The sequence below is a fragment of the Pantherophis guttatus genome, chromosome 1 (genome assembly GCF_059756535.1).
Source record: "Pantherophis guttatus breed Tessera chromosome 1, ASM5975653v1, whole genome shotgun sequence".
NCBI lineage: Eukaryota > Metazoa > Chordata > Lepidosauria > Squamata > Colubridae > Pantherophis > Pantherophis guttatus.
In genome coordinates this window covers 343,859,561-343,877,374 of record NC_142063.1, presented here as the reverse complement: position 1 = coordinate 343,877,374, position 17,814 = coordinate 343,859,561, and the positions used below count along the sequence as shown (strand labels likewise).

Sequence of the window (17,814 nt, the reverse complement as noted above, 5' to 3'; positions counted from 1 at the left end):
CCAGCTGTTGCCTTGCCCTCCCAGCTGCCTGGGGGGGGAGGGGAGGGTTGGGAGGGGGTGCCTCCCTCCACCCCTCTCCCTCTTCCCCATTGGCCCTTCTCTCCAGAGCCGGCCGCCACCTCGCGCCCAACCCGCTGGGTGTTGCTAGGTGCCCGTCCGCCACGATTGGCCAGCTCACCTGGCCATCACAGGGCTAACGTGGGGAGAGGAGGGGTCGGGAGGAGGAGAAGAGAGGCGGGCCTTCCCCGCCTCCTATAAAAGGGCAGGGAGTCCCGGGGAGCGGAGCCAGATAAAGCAGGGGCTGCTTCGGGTGTCAACAGCTGCAGAGCTGGAGGAGGCTGGCGCTGTTCGGGGTACCGTCCGCCGTCTACCTTCCGCGGGCGGCTGCAGACGGTCCCGCGTCGGGCAGGTGAGTCCGGCGGCCGGGATGGAGAAGAAGAGGAGGAGGAGGATGATGATGATGATGATGGATTTTTTTGGGGGGGGGGTCGTGGTTGCAATTGGGGAAGGGTTTAGGAAGCGCCCCGCGGAGGAGCGTTTTGGGGTGCTCGCCTACCCGGCTGCCTTGCAAGCCTGGGCAATGTTTGGGGAGGGAGGGAGGGGGAGATCCTCCGGCGCTTGGGCCGGGAAGGGTCGGCTTTCCCCTGCAGCGATCGCAGCTGGAGCGATGCCCGCCGGAGCGCCCCGCGTTGGAGAAGCAAGCGACGTGACGGCCCTGTCCAAGCGCGCTCTGTTCCCCCGACTGGGTTGGCTGGGTTATCCGGCGCGGCGTCCTGGCTGGCTTTCCCCCCGCCGCCGCCGCCGCCGCCCGAGGCGTCTTTTCGGCTGGGCTTCCTGCCTTCCCTCGTAGTAACTCCGGAGTAGCTGCGATCGGCTTACTCCGGAGTCACCCCGTTTTGCACCCCACTCGTCGTTTGCATCTGAGCTTCCCAGCCTCTCTTCTAATCTCCCCACCACCACCAACTCCTTTGAGAAGTTTTGGAGGTGTCTTGACTGCTCTTGGCTTTGGAGGTTCTCTTTTATCCTTCCTCTTGCTTTGGGGCTCTGATTTGGTTTCTTGCTGGTTTTAAAGGGCTGGGGAGAGAGTGGCTGGTTGGGTTACAAAGTCTGATCAAAGGATCCTTTCTCTTGCTGACTGCCAAGTAGTGAGGCTGATTATGCCAACCGGAATAACCAGAGTTGGAAAGGAACTTGGAGGTCATCTAGTCCAACCCTCAAGCAGGCGGATAACAGAATAAAAGGGTTGGAAGGGACCTTGGAGGTCATCTAGTCCAACCCTCGAGCAGGCGGATAACAGAATAAAAGGGTTGGAAGGGACCTTGGAGGTCATCTAGTCCAACCCTCGAGCAGGCGGATAACAGAATAAAAGGGTTGGAAGGGACCTTGGAGGTCATCTAGTCCAACCCTCGAGCAGGCGGATAACAGAATAAAAGGGTTGGAAGGGACCTTGGAGGTCATCTAGTCCAACCCTCGAGCAGGCGGATAACAGAATAAAAGGGTTGGAAGGGACCCTGGAGGTCATCTAGTCCAACCCTCGAGCAGGCGGATAACCGAATAAAAGGGTTGGAAGGGACCCTGGAGGTCATCTAGTCCAACCCTCGAGCAGGCGGATAACAGAATAAAAGGGTTGGAAGGGACCTTGGAGGTCATCTAGTCCAACCCTCGAGCAGGCGGATAACCGAATAAAAGGGTTGGAAGGGACCTTGGAGGTCATCTAGTCCAACCCTCAAGCAGGCGGATAACAGAATAAAAGGGTTGGAAGGGACCTTGGAGGTCATCTAGTCCAACCCTCAAGCAGGCGGATAACAGAATAAAAGGGTTGGAAGGGACCTTGGAGGTCATCTAGTCCAACCCTCAAGCAGGCGGATAACAGAATAAAAGGGTTGGAAGGGACCTTGGAGGTCATCTAGTCCAACCCTCAAGCAGGCGGATAACAGAATAAACATGTTGGAAGGGACCTTGGAGGTCATCTAGTCCAACCCTCAAGCAGGCGGATAACAGAATAAAAGGGTTGGAAGGGACCTTGGAGGTCATCTAGTCCAACCCTCAAGCAGGCGGATAACAGAATAAAAGGGTTGGAAGGGACCTTGGAGGTCATCTAGTCCAACCCTCAAGCAGGCGGATAACAGAATAAATGTGTTGGAAGGGACCTTGGAGGTCATCTAGTCCAACCCCCTGCTCAAGCAGGAGACCCTATACCATTTCAGACAAATGGCTCTCCAGTCTCGTCTTAAAAACCTCCAGTTGTTGCAGCACCCACAATCACTGCTTGTCTCCTGCGAGCAGCTTGTCATCTCAGCTCTTGTCCCCAATTTAGTAACCAAAAATCTATTTTATTAATTTATTTTATTACATTGATGTCCTTCTCGGCATTACGGAAAGGAAGCCCGTGAGTATAAAAAGCACAATCGTTTTCAATCTTCATTCAGATTCATTGTATTGTGTGTTGGCTGCCTTGTAAATGTGGTTCTGGGGTCTTCCATCTTTGTAAAAGTTTGCCTGGAGGGTTTTTAAAAGCCTGTTTTCATTCTTTTTCACCCTTTGCTGAAGGGTAAATGGAGCAATATATTCAAATATACTTTGGGGGAGGGGTTCCCCAGATGGGAAGGGAGAATTTCATTTTTTTTAAAGATTCAGGCCTTGAGGAAAAGGCTGTGTTTTTGAAATGGAAGTAACTTTTAACAGTTCATTGTCTCCTAACTCAGTTTGTGTGTGAGTGCTTTGCCAGGAGAAGAATTGGGTTGATTGTTCTAAAACACCTTTTCCAGCTGGCACATTTGAATAAAATGTGTTAGCTGGAAAAGGTGTCTTAGATCAATTCTAAGCAGAAGCTGCAGCTTGCTAAGTAAATAACCAAAATTAACAAACACAGTTTCTTGGAAAAGATGCGAGCAGATTTGATGGTAGTTTCTGGAGAAAAAAAAAATGTTGGGTGCAGAGAAGAGTAATCTAATAGTAAAAACACTCTTCCTAAACAGTGTGTTAATTTTTGCAAGGCTGCAATCCAAGCAAGCAAAAAAAAATAAATCCAAAGTTCCATCAGTTTGCATTTATATGGGTGAGATTTACAGATTAACAGAGTTGGAAGGGACCTTGGAGGTCATCTAGTCCAACCCCCTGCCCAAGCAGGAGACCCTACACCATTTCTGACCGATGGCAGTCCAGTCTCTTCTTGAAAGCCTCCAGTGATGAAGCTGCCACAACCTCTGAAGGCAACTTCTGTTCCATGGGTTGATTGTTTCTCACTGTCATAAAATTTCTCCTTATTTCTAGGTTGAATCTCTCCTTGTTCAGTTTCCATCCATTGTTCCTTGTCTGGCCTTGGAAAATAGCTTGACCCCTTCCTCTCTGTGGCAGCCCCTCAAATATTTGAACACTGCTATTATGTCTCCATACTGGTCCTTTCATATCTTTGGACAAAATTCTCTTTTTTTTAAAAAAAGAAGAAGCAGCTAGCTGAACTGTTTTTAAGCACCCTTGCAATCTTCAAGATTGCATTTGAGCAGGTTTGAAGTTTCCAACCTGCTGTGCAGCAGGGGTTCTGTAGTCCACCCCTGGCTCTTGCATCTGTGATTCCCTGGCTGGCTGGCTGCTTGCAGCAACTCCGGCACTGAAAAAGCTTATCACTTCCTAACTGTATTATTATTATTATTTTACTCTCTTCCTCCCGCCACCCTTCTCGCTCTTCAGCAAAGCATGTGACTGTTTCTATTTATTTATCAGCGCTGCTGGTTGGGTTGCTGGGAGTGGGGTCCTTTTATTTGTTGATAATGTTTATTTTCTGGTGCTGCAAAGGGAACCAGCAAGGAGGAGGATGCCGCCTTCATTTGTGTGCAGCATGGAGAGCCTGCCGTTGGACAGTTTTCTAATTTATTTATTTATTTATTTATTTAAATGCAGTTTGACTTCTGCGTAGGCAGCTGGCCTTAAACTGAAAAGGCTGTTGAAAGATGCGTTTTAACTAGACCAGTCCAGCAAATCAAATTTAGTGCATTCTCGCAACTCATCCATTACTCTGGTTCAAGCATTACATGATCTGTAAATGTAGGGCAAAATTGGGGGGGGGATTGGGTTTTTTTTCCAAATTCAGCTTCTAAAGATAATCTATCGGAGGTCCTTAATTTACAACTGCAAATTATGGTGCTAAATGAGACATTCGTTAAGTGAGTTTTGCCCCATTTTTATTTATTTATTTATTTATTTGTTTCAATTTCTATACCGCCCTTCTCCAATATAGGACTCAGGGCGGTGAACAGCCAAAGTAAAAAACAGGACATACAAAATTTAAAAACAGTTTAAAATAATTAAATATTTTGGCCATAAATTAAAACAACCCAATTTAAAATCAATTTAAAATTTAACTCAAGCCAGCCCAGCTAGTTGAAATAAATGGGTTTTCAGGGCCCGACGAAAAATCCGGAGATCTGGTATCGTGCGTATCTCTGGGGGGAGGTTGTTCCAGAGGGTGGGCGCCGCCACAGAGAAGGTTCTCCCCCTGGGGGTCGCCAGCTGACATTGTCTGGCCGACGGCACCCTGAGGAGGCCCACTCTGTGCGAGCGTACTGGCCGGTGGGAGGCTATTTGCGGCAGAAGGCGGTCTCGTAGATACCCCGGCCCTAAGCCATGGAGCGCTTTAAAGGTGGTCACCAACACCTTGAAGCGCACCCGGAAGACCACTGGGAGCCAGTGCAGCTCGCGCAGGAGAGGTGTCACATGGGAGCGCCTCGTCTCCCCCATAATCCCCCGCGCGGCCGCGTTCTGGACCAGCTGGAGCCTCCGGGTGCACCCCAGGGGGAACCCCATGTAGAGAGCATTGCAGTAGTCCAGGCGGGAAGTGACGAGTGCCTGAGTGACTGTGCGTAGGGAGTAACAATCTAGAAAGGGGCGCAACTGGCGTATCAGGCGAACCTGATAAAAAGCCCCCCTGGCCACGGCGGTCAAATGATCTTCTAAAGACAGCCGTGCGTCCAGGAGGACGCCCAAGTTACGAGCCCTCTCCGTGGGGGCGAGTGATTCGCCCCCAATAGCCAGCGATGGCGTCAGCTGGCTATATCGGGACGCCGGAAACCACAGCCACTCGGTCTTGGAAGGGTTGAGTCGGAGCCTGTTTCTCCCCATCCAGATCCGCACAGCCTCCAGGCACCGGGACATCACTTCAAGGGCATTGTTGGGGAGGCCTGGGGTGGAGATGTACAGCTGGGTGTCATCAGCGTACTGGTGGTATCTCACTCCAAAGCCACGGATGATCTCACCCAGCAGCTTTACATAAATGTTGAACAGAAGGGGCGAGAGGACCGACCCTTGTGGCACCCCACAAGCAAGGTGCCTCGGGGTCGACCGCTGCCCCCCTGTCAACACAGATTGCGACCAGTCAGAGAGGTAGGAGGAGAACCACCACAGAACGGTGCCCCCCACCCCCAACCCCGCCAACCGGTACAACATGATACCATGGTCGATGGTATCAAAAGCCGCTGAGAGGTCTAACAGGACCAGGATAGAGGAGCAACCCCTATCCCGAGCCCTCCAGAGATCATTCACCAACGCGACCAATGCCGTTTCCGTGCTGTGCCCAGGCCGGAAGCCAGACTGGAGCGGGTCTAGATAGACAGCTTCATCCAGGTACCGGGGAAGCTGTTGCGCTACCACACTCTCAACAACCTTCGCAATGAAGCGAAGGTTGGAGACTGGACGATAGTTAGCCAAAACAGCCGGATCCAGAGAGGGCTTCTTGAGGAGGGGCCTCACAACCGCTTCTTTCAAAGCAGCCGGCAGGACCCCCTCACTCAAAGAAGCGTTAACAATCTTCTGGAGCCAGCCTCGTGTCACCTCCCGGGAAGCCAGTACCAACCAGGAGGGGCACGGGTCCAATAAACATGTGGTCGCGTTCAGCCGTCCCAGTCCATTTTATCATCTTTCTTGCCTCCGTTAAGTGAATTATTCCAGACGTTAGTCACACGGTTGTTAAGTGAATCTGGCCTTCCCCACTGCTTTGTTAGAAGGTCGCAAAAGGGGATCACATGACCCCAGGACACTGCGACCATCGTAAATATGAACCAGTTGCCAAGCGTCTGAATTTTTATCACAGTTAAGTGAATCATTGCAGTTGTTAAGTTAGGAGCTCTGTTAAGTGAATCTAGCTTCCCCGTGGACTTCGTTGGTTAGAAGGACGCAAAAGGAGATCACATGACCCCGGGACGCTGCAACCGTCATAAATGTGAGTCAGTTGCCTTAACACAGTGTTTCTCAACCTTGGGAACTGGAAGATGAATGGACTTCAACTCCCGGTTGGACAGGAAGGGACGTTTTTTGCTGCCCCCGGCCGCCAGAGAAGTCACTGCACTGTCCAGTCTCTTCTTAAAAACCTCAGCCGGTTCGGATCGGTTCACCTGAACCGGTAGCGGAAATTGTGGTGGGCCCGGCCACCTGCCTCGGCTCTATGCCATCCTATTGACTAGTGCATGAAGCAAGAAGGTGCGCGCAGGCCAAACCGCTAGCATCATATGAATCCCACTGCTTCCTCCAATGATGGAGCACCCACAACTTCTGGTGGCAAGCTGTTCCACTGGTTACTTGTCCTCACTGTTACGAAGTTTCTCCTTAATTCCAGGTTGCTTCTCTCCTTGATTAATTTCCATCCATTTTTTTCTTGTCTTGCCTTCAAGACCTTTGGAAAATAAATGACCCCTCCCCTCTTTGTGGAAGCCCCTCAAATACTAGACCACTGCTATCATATGCCCCCTAGTCCTCCTTTTCTCTAGAGTAGCCATACCCCAAGACCAGGGGTGTCAAACTCGATTTCATTAAGAGCTGCATTAGGGTTGTGTTTGACCTCGGAGGGCCGGGGTGGGTGGTGGGTGGCCATGGCAGGCGTGACACGGGACTCGTGTCGGGGGCACTTGTGGTGGCCAAGTGCTAATGCAGGACTTCCCACTCTCAGGGTGGATAAAAATCAATGATTTTTTTAAAAAAAATCAAAAAAATCAGATTTTTTTAATTTAAATCGGATTTTTTTGATTTTTATCGAATTTATTTTAATAAAAAACTTGGGGTAAAAGTCTATCATAAGATAGTTTTCTATTTAAGATACATAAATTTAGTTTATTCAGCATGAAATGGAGCTTAGTTATGTAGCAGGAGGCTGTATATTCTGCAACACTGGGACTATCGGTGAGTCAACAGTGGGTCAAAGGAGTAGCAGAGATGACAGTTGCTCTTTAAAAATTATGATTTAAATCGAGTTGATTTAAATCAAGCCTTTTTACTAGTGATTTAAATCATGATTTAAATTGTGATTTAAATCAACTCGATTTAAATCAAATCCACCCTGCTCTCATTCTCCTTCCTTCCTTTTCTTCTTTTTCCTTCCTTCTTTCCTTCCTTCTATCCACCTTTTTTTCTCTCTATCCTCCTTTCCTTCCCTCCCTCCCTCCCTTTTCTTTTTCTCCTTTTTCCTTCCCTCTTCCTTCTCCTTTTTTCTTCCTTCCCCTCTTTCCTTATTTTTCCTTCCTTTCTCTCTTCCCATCTTCCCTTCTTTTTCTTCATCTTTCCTCTTTCCCTTTCTCCTTTCCTGTCCCTTCTTGCCTGCTCAAATGCAAAAGGGGAAACATTTCTCCTTTTGTTTTGTTTTCAGTTTGTTTTGATAGACCTCTGCCTTGAGTTTGACACCTCTGGTCAAGACAGTGGTTGTCATGATGATGGGGGGTGGGGGGTATTTATTGGGTCTTGTATTTGGGATTTTACTTCTGTAATCCGACCGTAGTCACTATAAGTACTGCCGTTATAGATTCTCTTAACAATGTATTATTGACTAGAGTCACAATCTGTAAAATGAGTTTATCAACCCCGAGCCACCTTCGTTGCTTTCGGTTTAGTTGGTTTTATCTCTGGTTTAATTTGAATGGGGGCTGGGGAGGGTTTTCTGCTGTTAATTTCAATTATATAACTGTAATTGTCCTGGGGCATTCTGCTGTTTTGACCCTAAACTGCCCAATGCAGTTGACAGAAATTGAATCAATCCAAATTAATCTTTGAAATAAACTATGTTCAGAATGCATGTTCTCAGTGGTGGGATTCAGCCAGTTCGCACCTATTCGGGAGAACCGGTTGTTAACTTTCTAAGCAGTTCGGAAACCCAGTTGTGGGAAGAAATCTTTGTTTTTTTTTTCCCACTTTACAGGGCTAATCCTGTAAGGAAGGCAGGAAGGAAACATTCTGGTGGTGTTTCTAGCCTAATCTTTATTGCCCTGCTTACAGAAACTGCCTCTCTGGTTTAACCCTTGTTACATTGTAACAGCTAAGGCGAAGCGCCCAACGACGTGAGTGATGTTGAGTTGGCCATGCCCACACGGTCACATGACCACCGAGCCACGCCTACCCAGCTGGTCATAAGGGCAGAGAACCGGTTGTTAAATTATTTGAATCCCATCACTGCATATTCTGTTATTTATCTTCCCACCCCCGCTATGGTTTACTGGACACTGGATCACAATTGATCCCAAATTTCTGTTGCTAAGCAAGACACTTGTTGAGCGAACTTTGCCCCAATTTACGACTTTCCTCGGCCACATTTGTTAAGTGAATCACTGAAGTTATTAAATTAGTCACATGGTTGTTAAGTGAATCGGGCTTCCCCATTGACTTTGCTCATCAGAAGGTTGTAAAAGGGGATCGTGTGACCCCAAGACACTGCAACTGTCATAAATATGAGTCAGTTGTCAAGCATCTGAATTTTGGCCATGTGACCATAGGGACGCTACAATGGTTGTGTGAAAAACGGTCAAAAGTTACTCTTTTTTCAGTATTGTAACTTTGACCTGTCACTAAATGAACTGTTGTAAGTGAAGGACTACCTGTACTTATTTTCCAATATATTGGCAGTGTTTCTCAGCCTGGGTAACAATTTAAGATGGGTGGACTTCAACTCCCAGAATTCCCCAATCAGATTACTGGCTGGGGAATTCTGGGAGTGGAAGTCCACCCATCTTAAAGCATGGCTGGCTGGGGAATTCTGGGAGTAGAAGTCCACCCATCTTAAAGCATGGCTGGCTGGGGAATTCTGGGAGTAGAAGTCCACCCATCTTAAAGCATGCTGGCTGGAGGATTCTGGGAGTAGAAGTCCACCCATCTTAAAGCAGGCTGGCTGGGGAATTCTGGCAGTCCACATACCTTAAGATATATGGAAGTTAATATATGGAAGGCTGAGTCAACCTTCCATCCTTTCTAAGGTAGGTAAATTGAGGACCCAGTTTGTGGGGGCAATAAGCTGACTTTCTATAAATATACAAAAGTATGAAAAGTATTAACGCATTGTAAACCGCCCTGAGTCTCCGGAGAAGGGCAGCATATAAATCAAATTTAAAAAAAAAACATTGTCCTAAATCCTTTGGAAAATTAAAAAACATTGTTCTAATACATACACAGCTGGGATTTGTAAACCAGGACTCATAGTTTTGCATAAATACTAACCATCATGGCCAGTTAACCTAGTATAAGAAGTAGATTGTTTATCATCACTTTCCTAGCTTATGCTGCAGAAGAAACAGCAAATTTAGAAGATAATACCGTAGTTGCAGCTCAGGGTTGAACTGTGGGGTCCTTGGGGCTCTCTGAGCTGGGGTTGTTTTCTTCCAGACGTTTTATGACCCAACTCAGTGACATCATCAGTGCTAGAAGGGAGTGGGGATTGCTCTCTGTTTATATACAGGTGACTTGCCCTGCCAGTGCAATTTACCGCACTCAAGACAAACAAGCCAACAGTAAACAAGCTAATGAAGGAACTGCCAAGAACACTCCCACCAATGCTGAGGGTGGCAGGCTAGGATAAATAAACAGAGCAAACCTACTCCCTTGCAGCACTGATGATGATACCTAGTTTGGTAATGAAAGGTCTGCAAGCAAACAGTCAGGCTCAGAGAGCTCCAAGGATCCACAAAGTGAGACGGTTGTTAAGTGAGTTTTGTCTCATTTTATGACTTTTTTGCCACAGTTAAGTGAATCACTGCAATTGTTAAGTTAGTAATTCCGTTGTTAAGTGAATCTTGGCTTCCCCGTTGACTTTGCTTGTCAGAAGGTCGCAAAAGGTCCAGGACACTGCAACCGTCATAAATATGAGTCAGTTGCCAGGCGCCTAACTTTTAATCAAGGGACCCCCATAGGGATGCTGCAACGGTCACAAGTGTGAAAAATGGTCATAAGTCGCTTTTTCCAGTGCCGCTGTGATTTTGAATTTTGGTCACTAAATAAACTGCTGTATGTCGAGGAATATCTTATAAATTAAAATAAAATAACATCATATAAGTTCCGTAAAAATATTTTTTTTTGAAAAAGGCACCAAGGAGAGGAGTTTGGCTTGTGATCATCTCCAGCTTTGTTTCCTGCCATGTTGCACAGTAGGGAAAAAATGCAAAAAAATAAAAACTACAGATAGTCCTCGATTTATAATTCATTTAGTGACCATTCAAAATTATGGCAGCACAGGAAAAACTGATTTAGGACCGTTTTTCACATTTTACGACCGTGGTAGCATCCCCATGGTCACATGATCAAAATTCAGACGCTTGGCAACTGACTCGTACTTATGACGGTGGCAATGTCTCCGGGGTCGCATAATCCCCTTTTGCAACCTTCTGCCAAGCAAAGTCGATGGGGAAGCCAGATTCACTTAACAACCATGTTACTAACAACTGGAATGACTCACTTAACAACAGAGGCAAGAAAGATCATAAAATGGGACCAAACTCACTTAACAAATGTCTCACTTAACATAAATTTTGGCCTCAATGGTGGTCGTAAATCAAGGACTTACCTCTCTTCTATTCTGTTAAGGCAGTGTTTCTCAACCTTGGGAACTTGAAGATGAATGGATGACTTCAACTCCCAGAACGATTACAGGAACTGGGCATGGCTAGGCAAAGTTGAAGTCCACAAGTCCTTTTTTGTTTTAGAAAAGTTTTTTATTTATTTTTTTCAAAACAAACACACACACAAACAAACAATACATTTTTTTCTGAACAGAGTATTGTCCGAGTCAAAATTTGTACAGCTTATATAGTTTTCTCCCACACAATTTATATATTTCACTTTTTGTCATAATATTCTTTCTCTCTAATTTTTTGTTTGATTTTCCTTCCGTTTCTTTTGGTATATAACCAATATTACCATTTGCCCTAATCTTTACACTTGGTCACAGGGTGGTTTTGATTTAAATCGAGTTGATTTAAATCACGATTTAAATCATGATTTAAATCACTAGTAAAAAGGCTTGATTTAAATCAACTCGATTTAAATCATAATTTTTAAAGAGCAACTGTCATCTCTGCTCCTCCTTTGACCCACTGTTGACTCACCGATAGTCCCAGTGTTGCAGAATATACAGCCTCCTGCTACATAGCTAAGCTCCATTTCATGCTGAAGAAACTAAATTATTTATGTATCTTACATAGGAAACTATCTTACGATAGATTTTTACCCCAAAAGTTTTCTATTAAAATAAATTCAATAAAAATCAAAAAATCCAATTTAAATAAAAAAAATCCGATTTAAATAAAAAAAATCTGATTTTTTTTATTTTTTTTAAAAAACCATTGATTTTTATCTACCCTGCTTGGTCAGTTTTTCTTTTCCCCCCCCCCTTGACTTTTTCCAAATTGAAACCCTTTAATTTAAAGTCAATCATTTTTCTAAAACCTAACCCTAACACTAAATCATCTTATTCAAATAATTTCCCATTGCTCCCTTTTCACAACATATTATAGTTTCAGATATTTTCCCTATATTCCATTATTCCAATTATAGATATTAATATACATACAATTATATATATATAACCCATTTCCACAAGTCTTAAAAGTTGCCAAGGTTGGAGACCCCTGCTATACAAGGTTGTGAGCCCCACTTCCCCGCAAGCAGAAAATTAGCCTTGCAGGAATGGGTTGAGAGACATTGGGCTCTAGATTCTTTTCCTGAGTGAGAACATTTTTTTTTTTACGGAGAAAGCAAATCCGCTTGTGTCCCAAACAACACAGTTCAGTTATTTTAGTGTACTTGGTCTGTTGTGGCTCGTTCTGAAGTAGACTGCTATAATCTAATGGCAATTTGGCAAAGCAATTGGAATGTAGGTGTCAGATTTCGATGCTATCTCAAAGTAAATGAATTTCCAAACTGCCAATCTTTTAAGGAAATCTTTTCTTTAATTGAGCACAGCCACCGGATCATGACTCGATGCGGACAAGACTGACCTTTTGCCCCCCCCAATCCCTCCCTTTCCGATCCCCAAATCTCTGCTTCTCATTGGCTATCTTCCAAGTCATTCTTCAGACTTCTTGTCTCGTCATTTCCCAGGAACGTCCCCCCTCCTCATTTCCACGACAACCCGACTTCAAAGGGATTTAGCAGGCAAAAGTTCAGAGCTTATCTCTCTCTCCTCTGCTCTCTATGCCAGCGTTGAAACGCTGACAGTAGGTCATGCTTTTGACTTGGCTGTTGTAGCATCATTGCTGACTCTTTTAGTAATCTTCTTCCGGGATGATTTATCTCAAAAGACCACACCTGGAATAACTGCATCCAGTTTTGGTCACCACACTATAAAAAAAGGATGTTGAGATTCTAGAAAAAGTGCAGAGAAGAGCAACCAGGATGATGAGGGGACCGGAGGCTAAAACATAGGATGAATGATTGCAGGAACTGGGCATGGCTAGTCTAGTGAAGAGAAGGACCAGGGGAGACAGGATAGCATCTTCCAATATTTGAGGGGCTGCCCCAGAGAGGAGGGGGTCAAGCTGTTTTCCAAGGCACCTCTGAAGGCCAGACAAGGAATAATGGATGGAAACTGATCAAGGAGAGATTCAACCTGGAAATTAGGAGAAATTTTCTGACGGTGAGAACCATCAACCCATGGAACAGAAGTTGCCTTCGGAAGTTCTTGGGAGCTTCACAACTGGAAGCTTTTAAGAAGAGACTGGACTGCCATCTGTCAGAAATGGTGTAGGGTCTCCTGCTTGGGCGGGGGGTTGGACTAGATGACCTCCAAGGTCCCTTCCAACTCTGTTAAGCAATACCCCCAACCAAAGAACTACCAAATCAGTAAACAAGCAGCTTAATCAAAGATCGTTCCCACCAACGTTGACAGGGCAAGTCACATTTGTAAACAGGGAGCCAACCCCACTCCCTTCTTCTAGCACTGATGGTGTTACTGAGTTGGATAATAAAATGTCTGCAAGGGAACGACCAAACTCAGAGAGCACCAAGGGGGACCCCACAGTCGTCCTCCTCTTCTTCCTCTTCCTCCACTCTTCAAAACCCACTCCCTTCTAGCACTGATGATATTGTCTAGTTAGGTCATGAAACATCTGCAAAAAAACACACACACACAAAAAAAAAACAGCCAAGCTCAGAGAGCATCAAGGACCCCACAGTCTTTTTCTTCTTCTTTCTCTTTCTCTTCTTCTTCCTCCTCTTCCTCTTCTTCCTCCTCCTCCTCCTCCCCCTCCTCCTCCTCCTCCTCTCTGCAACCCCAACTCCCTCCTATCACTGATGACGTTGCCTAATTGGGTCATGAAACGTCTATTTATTTATTTATTTATTTATTTATTTATTTATTTATTTATTATTAATTAGATTTATATGCCACCCTTCTCCGGAGACTCAGGGCAGGTTACAATGCGTTAAGCAATAGCCTTCATACTTTTGTATATACCTGCTTAGTAGGACTTTCGGGGGCCCCCAAGCGGTGTTCTTTTTTATACAAAGTCATCTTATTGCCCCCACAATCCGGGTCCTCATTTTACCTCCCTCGGAAGGATGGAAGGCTGAGTCAACCTTGAGCCTGGTGAGATTTGAACTTGGAATAATTGCAACGAGCTGGCAACTAAGTGCTACTTTAACAGCACTTTAGTCTGCTGCGCCACCGAGTCTCTTCTCAAGAAAATCACCAAGCTCAGAGAGCACCAAGGAGACCCCACAGTTCAACCTTGAGCTGCAAATATTCTCTTCTGTCAGAATTTCAAGAATCAGTTTATTTTCCTGGTCTTCTCCAACCTCCCAAGTTCAAAACCATCCATCTCGCCCTTCCCTACGTCCTCCGGAATATATTTAGGAGAAGCGGGATTTGAAATTAAGATTCTCTGGGTAAATGTTCTGTTTCTTCAGTCCCCAACCTCTTTTTTTTTTACTAGCTAGCTTTTATGACGCTGCAGAAAGCAAGGTCTTTGTTTAAAAAAAAAAAAACAAACCCAGCTTGGTTTCATTGATCAAGGCAGCGAGGTGCGTTTCGCGAGGTTAATCTCTTGCGTTGCATAAGATCCATTTACCAAGTTGTAAGGATCTCTCTGCTTCTTAGCCAAAGGGAGCATTCAGAACGGATTACCGGATTACATGTTGGCCCCACTCCATGCGGCAAAACGGCTTCCAGAAGTCAGGTTATCCGCAAGAAATGAACTAACCAGTCTTTAACCAGGATTGTTGGTTAAACCTGTGCTTAAAAGCATGTTGTGGCCTTTTAAGGACAGGTGATTGGCTTCTTTCTTTCTTTTTCTTTTTTTCTTTTTTTTAACTTGAATGTGTCATTGTCCATTAAACAGTGTGTCGTCTGGGTGCAAATGTGCTATTACAGTCAAAATTTACAGTGTTGGTTACATTGATAATAATTCTCTAATTTTACAATAATAATAATCAGCATTATAACTCTATTCATTTCTCCCTCTTAACATATCTTCTACTGAAAATATATTAGATATAATCTTAACAATCATATTAATAATAATCATATTATTTACATCTCTATCTTAACATATGTTATTTATTTCACTGATCTCCATTTATTACTCCATTTACTATTATTTCTATTCTCCAACCATCCATAAAATAACTCCCATGTCATGTAACATTCAGTTTGTTCTTTCTCCTTTATAGCAAGCGTTAATCTGTTCATTTCTGCACATTCTAATATTTTCCTAATCAGGTCCTCATCCGCAGCAAATCTCGTTGATTGGCTTCTGAGTGGGATTCAAGGTGTCCTCAGTGGGAAACGGGTAATTTTAGGCAATGATTGAGGAGTTCTTATTTTTTTTTTTATCTTATCTTTTTTATTTTGTGTAAATAACCCGAGACAGAAGCCAGCTGGGTGGCCTTGGGGGCATTCCCCCCCTCTCTCGGCCCCAACCCACTTCACAGGGGAAAACTTCTTATGGGGAAAACAGGAGGAGAGGAAGGTATGTTTTGGATATGTTCGCCCTTGAATTATTTGTAAAAAAAAAGAATAAAGGTGGGTTATAAACATTTATTATTTTTTTGTTGGTGCTCCAGCACTGGAAGTTTTTTTTAAAGAAGAGACTGGAGAAGATTTGTCTGAAATGGGATAGGGTCTCCTGCCTAAGCAGGGGGTTGGACTAGAAGACCTCCAAGGTCCCTTCCAATCCTGTTCTGTTCTTTCCTGTCCTGTCCTTAATCCGGGTATTTCTATTCTAATGCAGAGAAGGACTAGGGGTGATGATACTCTTATTTTTTGATTTATTTATTGGTTCGATTTATATGCCGCCCTTCTCCGGAGACTCAGGGCGGCTTACAATGCTTTTAAGCAATAGCCTTCATATTTTTGTATATACCTGCTTAGTAGGGCTTTCGCCCCCCCCCCCCAGTGGTGTTCTTTTTTTTATACAAAGTCAGCTTATTGCCCCCACAATCCGGGTCCTCATTTTACCTACCTCGGAAGGATGGAAGGCTGAGTCAACCTTGAGCCTGGTGAGATTTGAACTCGCAGTAATTGCAGGCAGCTGGCAGCTAAGTGCTACTTTAACAGCACTTTAGTCCGCTGCACCACCAATTCAAGGGTTGAATTGTGGAAAAGATGCCTGTCCGTGAATGAATTTACAGCCATTCGTTTCGTGACTGTTTGCAGTTACAACATCACTGAAAAAAGGTGACTTACAACCATTCCTTGCAGTTACGACCGTTGCAGCATTTTTTTCTCTTCCCCCTCCCAGTCATGTGATCACAATTCTATTGACAACAGTTGCAGTATCCCATCTTATCTTCCGGCAAGAAAACTCAATCGGGGAAACCTGGGTTTCGCTTAACAGCTGCAATGATTTGCTTAACGGCCGTGGCAAAATCAGGTGTGACTCGCTTAACAACCTTACCTCGCTTCCGGTCCCATGGTGGTCGTAAGTCAAAGGACTACCTGTTAAAAGAGTTATTTCTCTTTGATTTCTCGTTTGGGAACAGATGCCAATGAAGGAATGTGTTAATTTTCATGTCATCTGGCCAGAGATTCTGTTCCAAGCGAGGTTAGTGTTGGTGGAAGACAGGATGCTGATTTGATCTTGGCTTAGTTTCATGAGATCGAGCCGGAAATTAAATACGACTGTGTTGAGACTATAAACTGTTACGTGGTTCATTTTGCTTTTGGCTTAGTGCCTTATGAGAAACCAGGATGATGGTGGTTTATCCTATGAACTAAAGTTCAACAAATAAGGCCTTACTAAGTGCAAAGTATAACTCTCATTGTTTATCTATATATATAAAAGCGAAAACCGCTCACACATTAATCACGAAATCTCCAGAACCGTAAAGCCTACAAACTTGAAATTTGTCACGTATGTTCCTCTTGGCTTCTAGGTGCTCATTAAGAAAGGATTTTTCGAAGTGATCATGAGAGCATTAGTATTTCCTATATTATTATTTACACGCTCTGATGCTAAGGAGTTCTACTTCCCCTCCCCACCTGAAAAGAAATATGATCCAAATGCAAAACACAAGCAGAGGAGAGGAGTTTCACTTTCAGTTGTACTTTCACAGCAGCAAGCAGCTTTACTACAGAACAGTTGAGCTAAGCCATGCCCAGCCTCCTTTCTGTCTCCTTCTTGCTCACACAGCAAATACTGTTTCCAAACACCCCTCAACTCCCTCACACACTGACAGGATGCGCGCCAAGAAGGAACGTTCAGGTAAGCAACGTCCGTTCTGCTCCCACTCCCCCTCTGTTCCAACTGCCAGTTGCATTATATTAACACACTCTGATGCTACGGAGTTATACATTCTACATTAAGTTTCAGGCTGTAAGTGTCAATTTATCAAGCCCGAGCACCTAGTTTCATAGCGAAGCACGGGCGTCCATCTAGTTTTTTATAAATAAATAACTCAAGACTCAAGAGATGGGATTCACATACTGCAGCAACCGGTACAGCCAGCACCGGAAATGTGAGCGTGCGCCATCCACGCATGTGTGTTGACATCACAAAACACGGCAATTCGCTCGTGCGCACCATCCACACATGCGTGCAACATCAAACAACACAGTAATTTGCTCGTACGCACCATCCAGACATGTATGCGGCATCAAAAGCACAGCGCTATAGGATGGGATTGCACCTGGGCAGGCAGGTTGCCACTACTGATTCGTCCGAACCGGCTGAATCCCACCTCTGCTTTAGACCGAAGCTGTGATCTTGGGCCAGTCCCTCTCTCTCTCTCAGCCCCATCCAGCTTGCAGGATTGTTGTTTTGGGGAAAACAGAAAGGAGGAAGGTATGTTGGATATGTTTGCCGCCTTGAGTTATTTGTAAAAATATTAAAGGTGGGATATCAATAAACGATATTTTTAAATTGAATTAAAGTGAATTGGGAATGTCTAGTTTAATGAAGAGAAGGACTAGGGGAGACATGATAGCAGTGTTCCAGTATCTCAGGGGCTGCCCCAAAGAAGAGGGAGTCAAGCTATCCTCCAAAGCACCTGAGGGCAGGACAAGAAGTAATGGGTGGAAACAATTAATCCGTGGAACAACTTGCCACCAGAAGTTGTGGGTGCTCCAACACTGGAGAT

The 17,814-nt window shown here is 44.9% G+C and overlaps 1 protein-coding gene across 2 annotated transcripts in view; it reads left to right on the top strand.

The window, feature by feature from the left end:
- The first annotated feature begins 237 nt into the window (after nt 1-237).
- YPEL2 (yippee like 2) overlaps nt 238-17,814 on the top strand; it is a 122,409-nt gene continuing 104,832 nt past the window's right edge. For both annotated transcript variants that reach the window (XM_087890149.1, XM_034404299.3), the window contains exon 1: nt 238-409. The gene's annotated coding sequence lies outside the window, so the exon portion shown is untranslated. The remainder of the gene's footprint in view (nt 410-17,814) is intronic.